This window comes from Prionailurus bengalensis, chromosome F2 (genome assembly GCF_016509475.1).
Source record: "Prionailurus bengalensis isolate Pbe53 chromosome F2, Fcat_Pben_1.1_paternal_pri, whole genome shotgun sequence".
Taxonomy (NCBI): Eukaryota; Metazoa; Chordata; class Mammalia; order Carnivora; family Felidae; genus Prionailurus; species Prionailurus bengalensis.
Window position 1 is genome coordinate 15,273,465 of NC_057353.1, and position 22,465 is coordinate 15,295,929.

The following is a 22,465-nucleotide window of genomic DNA, read 5'->3' on the forward strand; positions in this document are numbered from 1 at the left end:
ACTGCACTACTAGATATTTATCCAAGGGATACAGGTGTGCTGTTTTGAAGGGACACATGAACCCCAATGTTTATAGCAGTGCTGTCAACAATAGCCAAAGTATGGAAAGAGCGGAAATGTCCACTGATGGATGAATGGATAAAGAAGATGTGGTATATATTATACAGTGGAGTATTAGTCGGTAATCAAATCTTGCCAAATCAATCAAATCTTGCCATTTTCAACTATGTGGATGGAACTAGAAGGTATTGTGCTAAGTGAACTTATTCAGAGAAAGGCAAATATCATATGACTTCACTCATGTAAGGAATTTAAGGTACAAAACATATGAACATAAGGGAAGGGAAGCAAAAATAATATAAAAACAGGGAAGGGGACAAAATATAAAAGACCCTTAAATATAGAGAACAACAGAGGGGAGGGGTTGTGGAAGGGGGTTGTGGAAGGGGGGGATGGGCTAGATGGGTAAGGGGCATTAAGGAATCTACTCCTGAAGTCATTGTTGCACTATATGCTAACTTGGATGTAAATTAAAAAATAAATGAATTAACTAAAAAATAAGTAATACCAAAATGGTAATCAACAACAACAAAATTCTATCTTCTTATTTCCAATGAATTTTATGTAAAGTGTGTGTGTGTATCTATCTCTCTGTATCTAACATCTATCTATCTACCTATCTCTATGTGTGTGTATCTATCAATATATAAAAATTATGGTATTTTATATAAGCATATTATATATATATTATGTATATATTATATATGTATGGTGTATAATTATATTAATATTATATATAATATATATTATATAATATATAATATATAATAATATATAATATATATAATATGCTTACGGCAGGGCAAGACCATTAAAAACTAGGGACAAATATATTAAGAAGTCTTATAATTCTATAATAAGGAGACAATCCAATAAAAAAACAGGCAAAATATATGAATAAATACTTCAACAAAGAAGATACACAAATGGCCAATAAGCACATGAAAGATTCTCAACATTAATCTTAAGGGAAATGCAAATTACAGACTAAAATGAGATACTACTATTCAGTTGCTAAAATGGCAAAAATCAAAAAGAATGACTGTGCCAGTGTTGGCAAAGATGAGAAGAAATTGGAACTGTCATATACTGCTGGTAAGAATATGAAACAATACATTCACTTTGGAAAAAAGGCAAGAAATTTCTTATAATGTAAAACATACACTAATAGTACAACCCAGCAATTCCAATCCTAGGTGTCTCTTTACCCAAGAGAAATAAAAACATACGGCCACACAAAGACTTGTATGTGAATGTTCATAGGTGCATTAATCATAGCCAAAAATTAGAAACAATTCAAAAGTCTATCAACTACTAAGTAGATAAAAAGTGGTATATCAGCAATAAGAAAGGAACAAACCACTGATGTATGCAACAACACTGATAAACCTTAAGAGCATTATGCTAAGACAAAGAAGCCAGGCACATAACTTTAATTATATGAAGTTTCTAGAAAAGATAAAAAAAATAGTGGTGGAAGGTAGATCGGTTCTCCCTTGGGATTGAGGGTATGAGCAGCAATTAAATGCAAACAGTCATAAGGAAACTTTTTGGATGTCGGAAGTGTTCTAAACTGGATTGGGATGATGGTCGCACAACTGTATCAATTTCTGAAAACTCATCAAGCTGTACACTTAAAGTGAATGAATTTCATGGTATATAAAGAATATCGCAATGAGCCAGCTGGAAAAAAAATGTGGTTCATTGTATGATTGTTTTTGTACTTCAGTTATCAGGCAAGTCTTTAAATAAAATGTATCATGCCAAAAATTATGTTTAAATTTCTGTTATTAATCAAAGAAAAAGCAAGGAACACTTAACAGAACTTACATAGTAGGTTTCAAGTTAGATCTCAGCAATTTTTGTACCATTTCTAAATATGAAGACATACATGTTTATTTTTATATTTTCTAAACAAACGCCACTAAAAATTTTTTTTATGTTTATTTATTGAGAGCAGAGAGAGACAGAGCACAAGTTGGGGAGGGGTAGAGAGCGAATGAGACACAGAATCCAAAGCAGGCTCCAGGCTCTGAGCTGTGCACAGAGCCCAGCGCGGGGCTCCAACTCACAAACCGTGAGATCATGACCTGAGCCGAAGTCAGACACTTAACTGACTGAGCCACCCAGGCACCCTGAAAAATCTCTTCTTTAATGATTTTGCTGAGGCATCTATATGGCTTCTGCAGAATTCCATAAGTAGAACAGGGTACTGAAATTGGAAGAGTTTTGGGAGATTCATCATGTGTCTTACAAATAAGGAAACACAATCAGAGAAGTAAATTAATTTGTCCAGTCACGCAGCAACAAACCAGCCAAAAAGATGAAAGTCCAGGTCTCCTGACTCCCAATCCAATGATTTGTTCTCTGTACCACATTATCCAAAGAAAGATAGGCACATAGTCAGGGTTAAGGGGGTCCTGACATTCTGAAATCAGATTTTTCTCTTTTCTTATATGTTCTGCACTTGCAATGAGCCCAGAGGTGATAATCCTATAAAGTAAATAAACACAAGATGTTATCTCCCATAGGGCAACTTCTGTTTGTGGCTAAATGAGCCAAGATGAAGAAACACTTCAAATAAAAGACTCAGCTGGAATAACCTAGAAAAGAGGTTGCTTAGCTTGAAAGGGAGTCTGGCACATAGCCACTATGATTCATAAACTATAATGTAATAAACTTGTATGAACAAAAATCTAATTTCCATATTCAACACTGGTTACCTGAATGAGCCATATAAGAGCAAATTTTTGGAAACAGCATTAATTCTCTGGAAACAAAATGAGCCACTTGATACAAGCCAGAGTTTGGTAGCTCATGGTTTCAGATTCTACAACCTATACATTCCTATTCTGCATCTCCAGATTCTGAGAGGTATCTCTAGAAACTTCTTAAACTAAATCTTAGTCTAGTTTAATGTCTGTGTTTTAAAACACCTCCAACTGATTAAAGTATAATACAAGGTCAAAAATTAGGCATCTGAAACAAAAGAAAAGATGAGGACATCTGAGTCTCAGAAAGTTTTCATCTTTCAATACCATTAACTCAGAGAGCTGCAATGTTTGTAGCAAAATGACAGAGACTGAAGAATTTGTGGCACCAAAGTTCTCAGGGATTAGAACCAGCAGTATTTATCCCAAAGGATTCAGGAAAACTAATTCTTTTTTTTTCATGTTTATTTATTTTTGAGAGAGAGGGAGACAGAGCATGAGCAGGGGAGGTCACAAAATCCAAGAGAGGGAGACACAAATCTGAAGTAGGCTCCAGGCTCTGGGCTGTCCACACAGAGCCTGACATGGGGCTTGAACTCACAAACCATGAGATCATGACCTCAGCCAAAGTTGGACGCTTAACTGACTGAGCCACCCAGGTGCTGCCCCTGTTTTTAAAAATTTTTTTTTCAGGCAAACTAATTCTTAACCAAAATCTCAGTTAACCCCTGCAAAAAATGAATATGAGAACTCGATATCTCTTAAACATAAATTTTTAAGGAACTTGCTTAAGGGCTGTGGTAAATTGCAGTAGTGTTTAAAATACCCAGTTCCTTCCTGTAGAAGCACTATTCACTGATGTCTTATTGATGCCAGACTTAACCATGTGACTTCCTTGGCCAGTGAACTGTGAACAGTGATACATGCCGCTTCCCAGCAGAAGCTTTATGAGCCATCACATGGTTCCACTATGTTCTCTTCCTATTGACACAAGTTTAAAAATATCCCACGTGAAGATTCTCCTTAAATTTGGAACCTGGGATGGAGACTATGACTCACGGTGAACATAAAGATTGAACAAGAAATAAATCTTTCAGTTGTAAGCCACTCAGCTATTTGTCACTGTACTATAACCTAGCCAAATGTGACTGAAACAACAGTTAAACAAAAAGAATGTTCTGATTAATGGACTACATGGTACTTTGCAAAATGAAAATGTTGATATATACTCCCATTTCCTAGGCCAATGTTCTCCAAAACTTTTGATCCAACGTGTACCTTATGATATACAAATACATGTATATGTATATGGCTATGTAGATATACCTAAAAGGCAGAAAACAAAACTTCCTCTCATTATTTAAAAAAATTTTTTTAATGTTTATTTATTTTTGAGAGAGAGAGAGAGAGAGATACAGAGTATGAGTAGGGGAGGGGCAGAGAGAGAGGGAAACACAGAATCTGAAACAGGCTCCAGGCTCTGAGTTGTGAGCACAGAGCCCGATGCGGGGCTTGAACTCACAAACTGTGAGATCATGACCTGAGCTGAAGTCGGATGCTTAACCAACTGAGCCACCCAGACGCCCAAAACGTTCGCTTATTATGTGTGATGTACTCTGATATTTTCTCCTCTATTTTACATTTTTTAATGTTTGCTGGAACTTACTAAATCCATTTCAAGTCCCACTATTGGGTCACAAACCATTACCCTACTTTCTATCCATTGTCTCTCTTGTTGAATGATCCTTCAATATGTCTTCCTATTATTTTTCCTCCCAAATTTTAATCCAATAGTACTTGACCCTGAATTTACCATAGAACCACCAGGAAGATTTTTTAAATATACTGCTCCCCAACAAGAGATGGTGATTTTTTTTTTGGTATGGTCTAGAAACCATTATTTTTAACATTTGAGAATTCCTCAATTCTTTTCTCAGAGGAAGGTAAGAGAAAGAGCCGCCATCACAGTAGGGCTAAGGCCTGGCGATGATGCATGTCAAATGACTTGTACCTGGGATAATCAGCAAAATTTTAACCTTTTTGCTTTGTATCCAAATTATACCTAGCTGCAGAACATTTTAAAATGAATTGCTGTAACATATCTTCAGTTATCAGTTTTCATATAAATCATTTGGCCATATATTTGTTTTATACTAATATGCATGCTTCTGTTCCTGAAAATCTGCCACCTTAATTTGGCCTCCCAGTCACAGAAGGTCCTGAAATTGTCTCTTATCTGATCATATGGCTCCTCTTAGATGCCAATGATTTCAAATAAATTTTGGCTACTCATAGCAATCTCAATTAGTTGGGTCATCCATAATCAATGGATCGATCAATTCATCAATTCAAACAATTATTCTGTACTCAATCTGTGTCAGACTCTACTCTATATGACAAGGGCACCAGGAAGGATAAGAGACACAGGATCTTCCCTGTGAGAGCTCAGTGTTGATGGAGGTAGGTTTTAACTACGTACACAAAGATACCGAAGTACCCTGTAGTGACTGTGATGACAGGGGTTATTTTGGATTACATACTTTACTTGTAGTTCACTTCTTATTTCGATTTCAGATTGTCAGAAGCTTCTGTAACTCATTGTTCCTTATCGTTAGTCTGTATTGAATTTAGCACCCTGGTTCACGCATCTGTTTCTCTTTGCTGTGTATCTGGTGTCCATATACCCTCCCCAAAGGAATACTGTTGCTCAAAGAAATACAGTGATGATTGAACCTGTCCTGGCCATGTAAAATCATGCTCAAGTCCCCAGATAAACATGCAACTCCCAGAATTACTTACTCACAGTCCTGCAGGACGCACTCGCATCTTTTCTCAACACATGTCATTAACACATTATTTAACTTCTGTGCTTGTTAAGTGGTGTTTCCATGGCCCCTTTCTCATTGTTATCTCTGTACCTGTGAAGTGGGAACTTCGAATATTTCATTCATTCTATTTTGTTCCAGCCTTTGCAAGGCAATGGCAACTCTGTAATAATTATTTTTTGTAATGTGATAATAACCATAAGAAGGTAATGTTGAAAGTAGTTTAGTGAAAGGTGTTGGAATACTTTACCTATGTTTGAACTAGAAGACACTGTATCCCTTTTCTCAAAATTTAAATTTCTAAAACGCATACTGCAATTTCTGCTGAACGAGATTTGGGAGAGTCAAGTGATTGGTAGATTCCATGCTCTGAAGCAATCAACTGTCAGCCTTCCAGAGTAATCTGAGATTTAAAAATATGATATGAATGATACCTTGATGCCAATAAGCATTAGCATCAGCCTTCCATGCCCACATGCTCTAGAAACTGTGCATATGTTTCAAATAAAATTACTCCTCAGTGTATTTAATTTCAAAATAAACAAGGACATAAGTCAACAGAAGCTTCTCTCTAATACTACCACTCCCAGAAGAAAGATATATGTTGGATGCTAAATATGGGTCAAGTTTATTCAAACTGTATACCAGCCCCTAATAATAAAATAAAGCAAATAGGTATAACTAGATGTGTTACTATAAACTGCCTTACTGTTCTAAAAATAATTAGAAACAAAGTCACAGATCACTCATATACAGAAATCCTTAATTCTTTATGCCACAGGTAAAATCATTTTCTAACATAGCCTGGCAAAGATTTTTTTAAACTTTAAATTGTAACAGCTTTGACATTTATTTTTTAATTTGAATCTTCTGAGAAATTTGCAATTCAAAATGTAAACTAACAGCAACAGAAAATTTTGTTTGGCCTTCACAGGGCCTTTCATCCAAGTTAAAATAGAGAGTGCTTGGGAATTTCCTCTATAGCACACTGTGGGGCTGGGCCTGGAGGAAGTCAATGACCTGAGGAATCTTTACAGTTTGCACTAGGGGCATAAAAGGTAATTACAAATACTGATTTCTTAGATTATAAAATATATAAAGGTGGATTTGAGGTGAGGGCAGAAGAGCAGCTGAGACCATCCGTAATGTACACTGATCATCTGAGCTTTGAGGAAATGACACTTGGAGAGTGTCTGTGGTGATTCTTCCGAGGTGGTTTCTCTTCCCTCTGATGGCACTAGGAAGATACAGCTCATTCTTCCATTTTGCAGCCACAGACTGAGACCTTTGCCTCCCAGCCTTGCCTGCTGCACTGCTTCACCCACAAGGCTCTGATTGGTGAAGCTGTTTCCATAATAGGCTGAAGCTATTTCCATAAAATAAAACACTGTGGTTGGAAGATGATCTGGGGAAAGTGGATGAACATATTGAGACTCTGGAATTCAAAACAAATATTGCAATGCTTCCAAGGTTGGTAATCTTGGTGGCTAAGAGCACAAGATTTGGAGCCTGTCTGCATTTGACTCCTGATTTCCACCCACTCAATGGATACTCTTGAGGCAAACTCTCTCTGTAACTTGGCTCCATTTTCTGCAAGGTAGGGCTAATGATACCTCCTCCCTTACTGGGTGGTTGTGAAGATTCAACGGAATATATAAAATATTTAAGAACACTCAAGCTCAAAAGAAAGGTTCTATCAATGACAGCTATTACTGTGAATCACATATAACCTATCCAGAAAATTGATTTATGAGATTATGGAGATGTAGACAGGCTTTGACTTGCAAACATCCTAAAATAAAAAGACCCAAAATATAAATAGTGGCCTCTTGACTCCTAGCCTACATTTTTTTCCAAATTACTAATATCCCCAAACTTTAGTTCTTCAAAAACCATTGTCAAAAATTTTAGCCACATCCACGAAACACCTGCTCATACTATTTTCTTAGTATCCTTTTTTAAATGGGCTCACTTCTTTTGGGTAAATAAATCAACACCATACAGAAAAATAAAACATTGCAATTAAATTCTAGCTAGCTATTCTAGTCTGCTCAAAGCTCCAAACCCAGAACCTGTTCTTGGTCTACAAGGAAGATTAGCAAGTGTTATGAGCAGAGAATACTTGGTTCTTTGCTCTTTGACTTCATAAGGTTTAAAGCAAACTACAAAGGGGCTAACTTTTTCACAGGATGATTTGACATTGATGTGACAATCACAATTGCCTCCTGACCTTGGTAGGCTCACTGCTCTTTGGGAAAAGCTGTCTAGGCCATGCTGTGTCCTGGAGAAAGGCCCTGGGGAGCAAACACCAGAAACATAGCCAGGCCTCATTTGCTAAGACACCAGTGAAGTTTCTCATTCACCACCATAACTCAACATACAAGGTAAGAAGAAGTGCTCTAATGAAGTCACAAAACCAAAGATAAAACCATTTTAACCAACAAGAATTCACGCGTTGAAGAGACCGGGGTGGGGCGGGGGGGGGGGGGGAAGCCCAATCATGCAAGATTTTCACACAGGACTCAGAGGTTTTGGTTTCTGAATCTCATATATTGATGTTAAGAAGTATTCCTATGTGGTGCTGTCAGCTTTATAATAAGGTGGTCTCACAACTGCCGTGTGATTGGGGAAATCACTGAATTTTAAGCCACCACAAACACATTAAACTTTAATTTAAGGACTCTCAAAACTGAAGGCAAAGCAAACAGTGACAATGCATCCTTGTGGCGCTGGAGCCGTCTGTGATGGTCACGTCCCTGGGCCCAGAGCACAGCCACCCTGCCTCAGGGCTCTCTATTTAAAGTTTTGATTACAAAGGTTTGGCGTTTATAAAAAGCAGCGTGTAAAGCAAAAACAAAAACAAATCAACGTGAGACGCTTTGGGTCGCATTTCAATTGACTGAAGGAAGCAGGTAAAACAGGTATCTGAATAATGTTTGGCGCCCGAATTCAGTGGACTTTCACACCACCTTGTTACTTTGGCTTTTTCACTTGAGAAGCCTATAACCAAAACGGGTTCTCTAGAAAGTGGCCTGAGGGTGTCAGTAATCTCTGGTATGAAATGCTGTGGCCAATTAGGATCCATTTTTCCTTAGGGGGAAAACTTTAACATTGAAGGGTATAAAGGCTGAGGCCCTCTCCAACTTTTGCAGAAGTTCAGGGCTCTCTCTTTGATGTTCTGTTTGTTTTGTTTTTTTTTAAGTCCATTTATTTATTTTGAGAGAGAGAGTATGTGTGTTAGCAGGGGAGGAGCAGAGACAGAGAGAGAGAGAGAGAGAGAGAGAGAGAGAATCCCAAGCAGGCTCCATGCTGTCAGCACAGAGCCCAGTGCGGGGCTCAAGCTCATGAACCGTGAGATCATGATCTGAAATCAAGAGTCAGTTGCTTAACTTACTGAGCCACCCAGGCGCCCCAGTTCTAATTGTTTTTGATACCTCTATTATACTTGGCATGCAGTGTGAAAATTTTGTTGTGATGTGGCAGGCACTGGCACTACTCCATGACCTTCTTGTTGGGAAGAACCACGTCTTTCTCTTCCTTTTTCTTCCAGCGCTGGCCAAATTCCTTTAATTAGTAGGGGCTCAAAATGTATGTTAAAGAGATGCCAGAATAATTAAATTAGATCTTAGAAATCTATACTCATTGTAGAGACATTATAAAAAGGAGGTAATCCAAAATCACCTGTAATCCAGCCACTCCAAAACAGTATCATTAGCATATTAATGTACATCTTAAGGGTAATATATACAGACAGCCCTTGCTTTACACAGTAGTGCAGGACCATAAAACTGTGTAAGATGAAACCATGCCAAGTGACCGTAAATATAAAATTATTATTCTGTGGTCCTTTGAAGTTTTGGTCAAAGCACTAAAATCTCTCCTAGTGTTGGCCACAAATGTATAGGAATGTGAAAATAATAGTAAAATTAACATTTATTTAGTCCAAAGTAATTTAAAACATTAGAAACACTGGGGCGCCTGAGTGGCTCAGTTGGTTAAGCATCCAACTTCAGCTCTGGTCGTGATCTCACAGTTTGTGGGTTCAAGCCCCATGCTGGGCTCACTGCTGTCAGCGCAGAGTCTGCTTCAGATCCTCTGTCCCTCTTTCTCTCTGCCCCTCCCAGCTTGTACTCTCTTTCAAAAAAAAAAAAAAAAACCAAAAAAACAACCCTCCCCCCCCCACAAAACCCACATGAGAAACACTGAAAAGTAACTTCTTTTACTGAAAAAGCTTGAGCAGTTTGAGCAGTGGTGGTTGCCTTCTTCTTGTCACATAACTGAGATATGGTGTATCTTCTCTGTGCCCTGGCCAATTGTCACATCCCTTTCTCCATTTGATCAGCTCCTTTTTTTTTAAGGTTTATTTATTTATTGTGGGGTGGGGGGAAGAGTGCATGTCTGGGCACGAGTTGGGGAGGGGCAGAGAGAGAGAGAGAGAGAGAGAGAGAGAGAGAGAGAGAATACCAGGTAGGCTCCATCTTGTCAGTGCAGAGCCCAAGGCGGGCTCGATCTCATGAACTGTGAGGTCATGTTGGCTCCTAACATTTGATCCTTTGAGCTTTCAGTGCTGTGCAGTATCTCTGAGAGTTCCTTTCACGTGAAGTAAGTTATTTGCTGTGGTGGCTTCCCTGGGGAGAAGCCACTTTTCTCCTTTACGCTCATAAGCTCCCTTCCCTGAGCCCTTCTGCTGCCCATCCAGAGCCTCTGGATGGTGGCTGTGCATTCCCCGGCTCCGTGGTTTCTTCTCTGTCCCCATTCACATTAAATTCACATCTCGCTTGCATTGTTGCTACTTTTGTCTCTTTGCTGCCCTTCATCTTTCTTGGTCAATTCTTTCTCAAGCATCTGAGCTTCCACCTGAAGAAAGGTGGCACCACAGCTACGCCCTGGCGTGACCTGAACGACAGATACTCAGCAACAGACCACTGACCGACTTGGGAAGAACTGATGTGATCGTGCCACTGATCATGATGTGCATCTCTGGTTTACATAGTGACTTGTGGACTGAAGAGCTAGAGATGAACTCTGTACTTTATTTTTCACAGTCATGGACTGTGGCAACTGACTTTTGAACTGTAGTGTTGGGGAACTGGTGTAACTTCACCAAATCATGGTAAGTGAAACTTTGTGCATATTGAAACTGTGCAAAGTACCTGTAATGAAAAACTATTTATTATGTATGTTCACATCTATGCATAGATGCATATTTTAATATTGTGCTATTATGTGCAGCTTTCATAGTTTTCTTTTCTCATTTTATAATATTTCGTGAGAATCTATACTGGTAAATTGATACCTATAGCATCGTTGAAAATGTGCTGTGTGAATTCCACTGAATGAATATAAACAGGGTTGCTATGACTTAAGCGACACAATACATACAATGCTCTTAGCACTGGGCCTGCCGCAAAACAAGAAATCTAAGTTATAATTAAATGACTTAATTGCTTTTCTATTGATGGATGCTTGGACAGTTCCTAATTTAAAAAAAAATTTTTAAATTTATTTATTTATTTTGAGAGAGACAGAGAGAACACGAGTGGGGGAGGGACAGAGAGAGAGAGGGAGACAGAGAATGCCAAGCAGGCTCTGCACCATCAGCATGGAGGAGCCAGATGCAGGGCTCAAACCCACAAAACCCCCAGATCATGAGGTCATGACCTGAGCCAAAACCAAGAGTTGAACACTTGATCGACTGAGTCACCCCTGAGTCCTTGGACTGTTCCTAATTCTTAGCACATTATGATGAATATCCTTGTACAGTGAGCACTGTGTGCTTGCAATAATTGTTTTAGAAGATGATGACAATCTTGGCTATTCATACTCAGAACACGGTTCTCAGATGATGGCTCCTCTCACATAAGAGACTAGGGGAGCAACAAACACTTGGTGTGATGTTGGGAGGGAAAGTAGACAGATTTCTGAGGTGATATGCCTGTGATTGGGACCATTTGGTAGAATTACTCAGTAGGCAATAAACATACATCTTAGTTCCTAAGACATGTAGAGGCTTGGTGGTTATGGGTACATACGTGAGAAGTCCAGTTCTGGAGTATACGAGACCCACCCAGGGAGAGCTCATGGGAAGATAAAGGACAGAACCCTCGGCAAAAATCATTATGTAAGAGTGACAAGCACTAAATATAACAATAAAAATAAAACAACATTTAACAAGTACTTACTATGAGCCGGGTGGTCTTGCCAAGCACTTTAGGCATATGAATTCAATTAATGCCCAAATAATCATCTTTATGAAGAAGGTACCATTATTAGTGTAGCTTTTCTATAGATCATAAAACTGAGGCTTACAAAAATTAGATAACTAGTCCATGGCCACTTACTAAAACATGATTCAGGCAAGATTTTCATGCATATATTATGTTTCCAGAATCTACTGTCTTAGCCTTTGTATTCATTATCATTGACGTATAATAAATTGCCACCAGGGGAGCCTGGGTGGCTTAGTCGGTTGAGCGTCAGATTCTTGACTTTGGCTCAGGTCATGATCTCAGTTTGTGGGACTGAACTCTGTGTTGGGTTCTGAGCTGATAGCGTGGAGCCTCCTTAGGATTCCCTCTCCCTCTGCCCCTCACCACTCATGCATGTGCTCTCTCTCTCTCTCTGTCTCTCTCTCTCTCAAAATAAATAAACTTAAAAAAAAAGAGTAAAAGCTTAACATTAAAAAAATTTTTTTTAAATAGGGGCACTTGGGTGGCTCAGTCGGTTAAGTGTCTGACTTCGGCTCAGGTCATGATCTCACAGTTCATGAGTTCAAGCCCTGCTTCAGGCTCTGTGCTGATGGCTTGGAGCCTGCTTCAGATTCTGTGTCTCCCTCTCTCTCTCTCTGCCCCTCCCAAGCTCATGCTCTGTCTCTCTCTCTCAAAAATAAATAAACATTAGGGGCGCCTGGGTGGCGCAGTCGGTTAAGCGTCCGACTTCAGCCAGGTCACGATCTCACGGTCCGTGAGTTCGAGCCCCGCGTCAGGCTCTGGGCTGATGGCTCAGAGCCTGGAGCCTGTTTCCGATTCTGTGTCTCCCTCTCTCTCTGCCCCTCCCCCGTTCATGCTCTGTCTCTCTCTCTGTCCCAAAAATAAATAAACATTGAAAAAAAAATTTTTTTTTAAATTAAAAAATAAATAAATAAACATTAAAAAAAACACCTAAAAATAAATAAGTAAATAAAATAAGAATAAAAGCGTAAAACAATTTCCCCCAAACTGAGAGGCTTAAAACAATAAACATTTATTATTTCACTATTTCTGTGAGTCTAGAATCCAAGCAAAGTTTAGGGTGCCTCTGACTCAAGGACTCTGACGAAACTGTACTCAAGTGCTGGCTGGGGCTATGGTCCCACTTGAAGGCTTGATGGAGCAGGACCTTTGCAGGCCTTTGTCCCTTGTCACATGGGCCTCTTCCCAGGACTGCTTTGTGCCACAGGAGCTAGCTTCTCCGGGGGAATGACCCAAGAAAGCAAGACTGAATGAGTGAGTGCCTAAAGTGGAAGCTAATCTTTTTGCTGCCAAATGTTAGAAGTGGCATCCCATTATTTCTGTGTATTCTATTTGTTAGAAGCAAGCCACTCAGTCCACCCCACACTCAAGGGGGAAGGGAACGTACAAAGGCATAACTACCAGGAGTCAAGGATCACCAGGGGCCTTCCAGCTAAGAGCCATTTATCATACTGTTCTGTGAGTATCATACCAGGCTAACAGGAAGGACCCAGGAATCAAGGAGTGGGTGCTTACATTTTACTGAGCAATACTCTAGAATCTAGGCTACATTTTTGTTCTTTGAGCTGCTATGAGGGAAGAACATGACCCCAGAAAATATAGTGAGAACACTCACAAAGCTAACAGTTGAGAGGTTGGAAAGACACTTTAAAACTTTCAGAAAATAAAGAATAAACTCCCTGGTGTCCTACAAAGGTGAAAAAGGGCGTGTGACCACCTGCAGCTCACAACTTACACGAGAATGAAACCTGGTGACCTTTGCAGCAACATGCAGGATCTTACAGAAGCATGAAGAGCAAAACCTTCACGGAGACTGCTAAGTGCAAAAATAGAGTTGGAGGGTCACACATGTTCTCATGAGTCTGAGTATTACGACGGTGACCCTTCATGAACGTGAGGGGTTAGACCAAACGTTGTAGGTTTCTTCTAGATTAAAGTTCTGGCAAGAATTAAAAAGGACTCTGTAAAAGTTTGGAAGACAACAGCCAAACCTTCCATGTAAGGCCATGATAGTGTTCTTGAAAGTTAAGCTCTGCCACCTTAAGAACTCTGATATGATTTACTGTCGTTTGTTTGCAAGGATGTCAGTTTTTATTTTGTGTCCTTTTCTTTCGGAGGACCAGAGATGATTTAAACCGTTTTTCTATTATAGTGGAGCCAGAGTAGTTGATCTTAGCTATATCCAGATGGTTTCGTCGCTTAGGCTGATTTCTGTTAAACCGTGTAATGTTGTTAATAATCCTTTTAATATATTTAAATTTGTGTGCAGGGTAAAGGGGGGCAGATATGGTACAGATTGGAAGTCACAGCGTCTGCTGGACTTCTGTTGATTTGTTGAATCCAACTGTGGTCTGTAGCACTTGTTCCAATTTTGTTGAACTTAAAGTAACCCCTTCCTTTAAGCTGTGACATTCAACTGCAATGGTTCATTAGTAGGGACATTCAGGCAAGGTGGACCTGACTGCTTGGGAAATGTATGCCTTTACTATGAAATGCATACTTTAAAAACCTAAATGTAACTACAGTTTTTATTCCATAGAGGAAAAAGCATGTTGTGAAGGAAAGAGTACAACAGACAGATTATCTTCCACAGTCAATGAATCATAGGCTTGTTGATTTTCATTCTTAAATTAACATCTAGCTCTGCAGCCCATCCCACAAGGTATGGACCTACCTTGCTTCCCAACTAGACCCTAACAAAGGTCTCCCAGCTGGGTGGTCTCTTTGCTTTCAAACTCACCCCTATCAAGAGAACAAAAATAATAACTAATATGCACTGATAGATTGCTGCTGGGTTAGTGCTCGGTGCTGTTCGTGCTCTCATTGAACCTTTATAAGCTGAGAAGGTAAGTTCTATTGCTGTCCATTTTACAGATGCAAGAACTCAGATTTAGAGAGTTAAGCAGCTTGCTCAAATACTAAGTCAATTCTATTCTTCCCATTCACCCCGAACATGAATACAAACTGTGCCACTTCACCAATTAAAATCTTGGCTCTTCGGAAACAACTGAGGCACAAATTCCTTAGCATGGCACTTAAATAAGAATGATCGCGTTCAAACACTGAGTACTTTCTGTGTGTCTACATGGCTGCAAATCCTTACCTCAACCCTGTAAGATATGTGTGCTTTTCATTGTGGTAGATGAAAAAATGAAATCTTGGAGGGATTTCCAAGGTTACAAAACAATTGTTGATGGGCAGAGATGGGATTTAAACCAGGTGAGGTTCTGTAATCTCCTTGTGCTACTATGTCTGCCTTAATATATATGATTATATACATAAAAGATTTTTAAAAAATGCTTATTATTTATTTTGAGAGAGAGAGAAAGAGAATGAGTGGGTGAAGGACAGACAGAGGGAGAGAGAGAATCCCAAGTAGGCGCTGTGCTGTTAGCAGAGCCCAACATGGGGCTCAATCTCACAGACCATGAGACCATGACCTGAGCCAAAATCAAGAGTCAGATGCTTAACTGGCTGAGCCACCCAGGTGCCCCACCAACTAGGCTTTTCTTAATACCCAACTTCTACCAATCTGTATCACTTTATCTTCCCCCCTTTCCTTCTCCCTTCACTCTACTCCTATGCTCAAAGTAATTTTTGGAACACAGGCAATTTTTGAAACATACTCTTCCCTATACCCAGAGTTTATTTATTTTTCTGTTTATCTGGCAAGCTTCTAGATATCATTTAAGACGAAGCTTCTTCTGGGCCTTTTTCTTTTCTTTTCAAATTTTCCTTCACCACCCTTTCCTTGCTGGAAGACTTAAAAAAAATTTTTTTTAAGCTTATTTATTTTGAGAGAGGCAGAAAGAGTGCAAGTGGGGGAGGGGAAGAGAGAGAAAGGGAGACAGAGAATCTCAGGCAGGCTCTGCACTACCAGCACAGAGCCTGATACAGGGCTTGAACTCTTGAAACCATGAGATCAGGACCTGAGCTAAAGCCAGGAGTTGGGCACTTAACCACGCAGGCGCCCCTGATTATTTTATTTTCAAGGATATTTTGTAAATAGTTGTGAGAAGACTGCCATCTTATTTTATTACAAATGTTCGTTTATAATAGACAGTGATGGGGTATCATATATTGATTCATTTTGTGCAACCAATTATTCCTGAATGCCTACCGATGTGTCTTATACGTATCTCTGTTTTCCCAGCTTTTAGTGCAGTGCTTGCCACTTAAATAGTAAAAAAAAAAAAAACAACAAAAAAAAAAACGGCTGTATGAATGAATGACTAAATAAATGGAGGCTTCACTCAGGAATGTGCAGGAGCTAAATCAACAGCAGTCATTTCTGAATCAGACTATAAAGCTCCTGAAATATGGTTAGCCATGATTCACTTGTCTTCTCCTTTTGTGGGCAGGGCCTCCTTGATCTAAATACAATGTTTTAAAAGATGCTTTAAATAGCCAAGGAAGCCTTCTAACTCCTGAAAGTTCCAAATACAAAGGAAACTTTGTATCAGATAATTGCAACAGAGTGACCCCTTTCATCCTGGGTTCTCCAGCTTTCTCGTCTGTCCTGTGTCAACCAGCATCCAAACCATTCACAACCCCAAGGCATGTCTCATAGGCAGAACAGGGGCAGGGTGGGACAACTGCCCTCTTCATCTTTTCTCTGTTAAGTTCCATGTGTTTTTTTCTTTTTTTAAAGTTTCTGTATTTATTTTGAGAGAGGAGGGTGCGAGGCAGAGAGACAGGGAGAGAGAGAATCCCAAGCATGGTTCCGCGCGGTCAGTGCAGAGCCCGATGTGCGGCCAATCTCACCAACCATGAGATCACGACCTGAGCCCAAATCAAGAGTCAGAGATGCTTAACCAACTAAGCCACCAGGTGCCCGTCCATGTGTTTTCTTTTCAGTGATTGTTTCACTACAAAACACCAGGTTGAGCACAGCTTCATCCCCAAATCCTGAGGACCAAGAATTTCCGTGCACTCTGATCTGGCAGCATCATGCCTCCTTCTTGCCCGCCTCCCCCCACCCAGGCTTTCCTTCTAAGGTGTCCAACGATCCCTGGTTCTCAGCAGCACTGTCCCTGCCACTGCTCTACCTGGTCACACACTGTCCACTCCAGAAGGGCTGGAAATACAGATTGCAGCTAGGCATGTATTTACACACACACACACACACACACACACACACACACACACACAGTGCTATTGTTTCTGGCCCAATTTTAATACTAGTTATTATTTATAGAACCTGTTTATATTAGACTCCATGCTAAATGCTTTGAATGGATTATCTAATTTAATCTTTACACTCATTCTCTGAAGCAGAATTTATCATTATCCTTTTTTACAGAGAAAGAAACCAAGACTTGGAGAGGTAAGAAATTGGTCCCACATTGCACAGCAGGGAAGCTCGCATTTGAGTGGGGCTTGGCCACCATACTCTAGAGCAAGAAGCTTGACTTTGGCTCCTAGTCTGTAAGCTGAACAAAACATGAAAGGTACCCCAGGACCATTACTTAACTAAGCTGATGTACTCTCCCCAAGTTTCATGGACTTTCACTTGATGAGTGCCGACTTAAGGGGTACATGTGCAAATGTCTGAGACCCTGTAATGAGGACAAGGCTGTGAGCTGAGCAGTAATCTCCATGAGGGAGTTACCGTGGTTGCACCTGTCCTTTACCTATAAATTCTTGTCTGTCCTAAAGGCACTGAAGCATGAGAAACACTGAGACAGAATATAGAGTTGAAATACCGACAGAACAATGGAATAATTAGTTTGTCCAAAGGAACACAAGCCAACTGCAATTTGGCTTGATTATGCATGGAATTAAAATTTGTCTCTGCCAATCACATTGGCATCGTCTTAAAAAAGGAACCCAGACCACCACGGCTGGCCAGTGAATTGGACCCTGGCAACTTATACAATTATTTTCTATGTGTCATATATGAAAATGAGGCTACTCCATTACTGTCAGCAGGATACATATTAATATTTATTAATTCAGCAGACATTTATTGAATGCCTACTGTGTATAGGTACGTGACAGGCTCTGTGCACAATGGCTAAGAAGAAAATCTAGGACTTTTGCCCTCCCCTAAGAGTTCATCATCAAGAAGAGGGGGATAAAATCAGACAATTGTGGGGGAGATTAAACATGGGGTATCAAGTACTCTCAAGTTTTGGAGATCAGGATCATGTTCCTATCCAATGATCTGGAAAGTCTTCAAATAGGAGGGGGCATTTTACATCAAAAAGCAGAAATGCTGGAAGAAGACATTCTAAGAAAAGAGAATGTCAACATTTAACAAGCTACATAAACTAGACTAGGTGAACTGATTTGGGCAAATGACTTTAGCTTACACAAATTACTTCACCTTCAGGGCAACTTAAAGAAATGAAAGCAATTTCCTCAAATTTTTAGATAACTGCCCAATCTGAAAATATTAGCTTTCACTAACAAACAGAAGATACACTTTAAGTATTTGAAAGCTTGAGGTACACTTTCAGTAAGTAAATGTTAATGCTTTGTTTAAAATGATTTATTTTATAAGTCTATTGCTGACAGAAAAAAGACTTGATAAGACATCATCTCACACCTGTCAGAATGGCTAAAATCAACAACTCAAGCAACAACAGATGTTGGCGAGGATGCCCAGAAAAGGGAACTGAACCCTCTTGCACTGTTGGTGGGAATGCAAACTGCTGCAGCCATTCTGGAACACAGCATGGAGTTTCCTCAAAAAGTTAAAAATAGAGCTACTCTATACCCCAGAAATTGTATTGCTAGTATTTACCCAAAGGGATACAAAAATACTGACTTGAAGAGATACATGCATCCTGATGTTTATAGCAGCACTATCAACAACAGCCAAATTATGGAGAGAGCCCAAATGTCCACCAACTGATGAATGGATAAAGAAGATGCTGGGGATACACACACACACACACACACACACACACACACACACACACAGTGGAATATTACTCATCCATCAAAAAGAATGAAATCTTGCAATTTGCAATGACATGGATGGAGATAGAGTGTATTAATGCTAAGCGAAATAAGTCTGACAGAGAATGACAAATACCATATAATTGTACTCATATGTGGAATTTAAGAAACCAAACAGGTGAAAATGGGGGGGGGCGGGAAAGAGAGGTAAACCAGGAAACAGACTCTTTAACTATAGAGAACAAACTGAGAGTTACTGGAGGCGGGCTGGGTGGGCTAAGGGGTGAGAGGCATTAAGGAGGGCACTTGTTGGGATGAGCACTGGGTGTTGTATGTAAGTGATGAATCACTAATTTCTACACCTGAAACTAATATTACACTGTATGTAAACTAACTGGAATTTAGATAAAAACAAACAAAATAAGACTTGAAGGATATAAAGCACAATGTTAAATTAACTGATTATTTCTGGGTATTGGGACTTTCTGGGATTAATTTTTGTTTTCTTCTTTGTGTTTTTCTGGGTTTCCCAAATTTCCAATAATAAAGATATATTTCTTCTGTAACCAGCTAGAAGCACAAAAGTTACTCTAAATGGGCCTTTAAATGTGTTATTCTTGATAGAGAGTCAGAGCTAATAAGTTCATGTGTTTAACAAATATGTAAGTCCCACTCACATGGCAGGCAATGTCCCTGTGATGGACGCAAAGGTGAGTCAAAGTCCCCTTACAGAGTTTGCAGTCTACTGAGGGAAAAGAAACTAAATGACTTAGACAAATTACAAATATATCATTATGACTTGAAGGGAAGAAAGGAACAGGGTCTTGTGTGAAAGGGAGTCATGAGAACAAACATGATAAAGTTGGTGGGAGGGCAAGGGTAGGGTAGAGCTGATGGCATCTGGGGCCAGATCACAAGGTGAGTACAGGTGGGCTGGGGAGAAGCGTCCAGCTGCATTGAGCAGCAAGCACGTCTCTGCCCTGGGGTGGAAAACAGATGGGCATCGCGGCAAGACTAATGACACTGGGCTGGAGCACCTTGAGGGGAGGATGGACCGGCCGAGAGGAATTTGTTGAGATGAGGAGGGTCTAGATCTCACGGGTACTTGCAGGCCATCTTCTGCCAATAACTAAACCTGTCCTCAAGTGTGAGCAGTAAAAACTCAAGACAATGAGAGACAGGGGCAAAGAGTTCTGATGCTTGAGTCAGCTGACATGAACCCCCAATTTCCCTGGAAGATGCTCCTATCCAGCCTTCCTAAGCCCCACCTTATTCATCTGTAAAAAGGAACTAAGCCCACCATCATGAGAGTAAGGTGGTTGTTAGAGTTAAGAGAGATAATACATTTGAAGAACGGCACCTAGAACAGAGTAATCAATTTAAAAACTAACAAGCAGTATCCTGAGTATCAAAAAATCCTTCCATTACTTCCTTTTTTTTAAAAGTGGGCTCCATACCCACCGTGGGACTTGAACTCACAACCCAGAGATCAAGTTGCATGCTCTGCCGGCTAAGCCAGCCAGCCACCCCTCCATTACTTCTTTTTAGAGATAAAACCCAAAGTAACATGTATTAGTTTTTTTCCCAAAAAGCTCTTCTTTATATGACTAAGAGAGATCTAGAATTAAAGAGCCTGTTTTTAGGGTATCAGTTTTTATGCAAAAGAAACAAGCTTGTATAAATATAATCATATATATACCCAAACATACACACACACACACACACACACACACACACACACATATACACTATTTTTTAAAACATTGTTTGAGGTTTGCATCATTAAATTTAACTGAGCTTAGAATAAATAAATATATTGTACACTGCCAGGCAAGTCTAGTTTTACATGTTATCACAAATGCATTTTATAGGATATAACTCAAAAGAAGAAATACAAACGGAAGGAGAAAAAATTTAAATGGCCACCTAGGGGAGTGTGCTTGTGTTCTCCAGAATTGTTAGTTGTTGTTGTTTTCTTAAGTAGGCTTCAAGCCAAGGTGTAGCCCAACGGGGGGGCTTGAACTCATGACCCTGAAATCAAGATCTGAGCTGAGATCAAGAGCCAGAAGCTTAACTGATGGAGCCACCCAGGCGCCCCCAGAATGGTTAGTTCTGATGACACCACCTTATAGCTGTTTTAGTGAAGGAGAGTAAGTAGAACTTACCAAAAGAAAAACAAAATCAGAGAAAAATAGTCTAGTATCCAATTATTTGTTTGGATTTTTTCCCCTTCAACAGTATTGATTATTCCTATTACTTAACATCGTGATTAGTTTGCTAGACTAATTATCTGCCTTAAAAAAGTGCACACACCACCAATAACAAACCCTGTTGGCTCTTTAAAAAAAAAAGTTGGGGCGCCTGGGTGGTTTAGTCAGTTAAGCGCCCAACTTCAGCTCAGGTCATGATCTCATGGTTCGTTGGTTTGAGTCCTGGGTCAAGAGCCTGGAGCCTGCTTCAGATTCTGTGTCCACCCCCCGTCCCCCGCTCTTCCCCCACTCATGCTCTGTCTGTTTCTCTCTCTCTCTCTCTCAAAAATAAAAACATTAAAAAAATTTTTTTTAAGTTGTGTTGGGGTGTGGGGTGGCTCAGTTGGTTAAGTGCCCAATTTCTGATCTCAGCTCAGGTCTTGATCTCAGGTTGTGAGTTCAAGCCCTGTGTTTGGCTCCATTCTGGACATGAAGCGGACTTTAAAAAAAAAAAAAAAAGTTGTGTTAAGCCAGTATTATTACTTAATCTGGAAATTCAGGTGAAAACGCATCTACCCTGAAATGTCCATTTGTTCTAGTTCTAATGTCTTTACAACCCTCCAAGGGGATATGTTCACTCAACTGCTCTTATTGTCATCCAGCTTCTTATTCAAACAACTTCAAAATTACCGGGATGCTATAGAAAGAAGCCAGGGTTCTCACGGGATCAGGGGTTATCCACCAAAGTAAAGTTTCTGGTAAATTTGGAAGATATTTTCCTTATTTAAATATAGCTATATATTCTCAAAGACGTTGTGGGAAGCTCTGAATGGGGAAAACAGAAGGAAAAGAACCCATACCCCATCACTATATGCTAAGTTGTGCTTGTGGAATTAAAGGCTTGAAACAAACAAAGGCTTTTGAAGTGAGCGTCTCATGACTAAGTAATCTAAAATTCGGCAGAATTACACATTACCTCAGAGGCCATCATATTAACCCCTTGTTAGTACAGCGTATGGTTCCTCAGAGCGTGCTGGCACAAGATGGCCAGGCCTGGAGCTGGGGAAGATTAATTCTTGCCTATTTTGAACACCAACACAGAGGTGTTGCCTCTATTTTCCTAAAGCTCTCAGGAAATATTTTAAGTGTTTTAGGAGTTGGTGACAACAGTGACCTTTAAAAATCTTGAACTCTTGAAGTAGATGAGAAGGATAATTATTATCTGATCCTCTTGTACTAAAGCACACTGCAAAAATTCATTAGTCTACTCACTAAGTTACAAGGGATAAGACTCACTTCTAATTAGGTATCAGGTGGGAACCTTGCCATTAGAGAATGAAGTTAGGTCAATATGTTTCTTACTGTAATTGCAAGATATCTGTAATGGGTGAAATACCTGTCTTTTGGTTCCTTGGAGCAGAGTGGGGGAAAATCTAAAGAAGTGTTTTTTTGGATCTTCATTAGCAGCTACCAATACTAGACAGAGCATAATGCATAGTAGGTGTTTTTGACTGTTTTTCCAAACTCGCTTAACTTTGCTAAAT

At 39.7% G+C, this 22,465-nt stretch overlaps 1 protein-coding gene across 2 annotated transcripts in view; it reads right to left on the reverse strand.

Moving 5' to 3' along the window:
- The window catches only part of LOC122495460 (cytochrome P450 7B1), a 178,057-nt gene that overhangs the window by 50,731 nt on the left and 104,861 nt on the right, over positions 1-22,465 (reverse strand). The gene's annotated exons all lie outside the window — the stretch shown is intronic.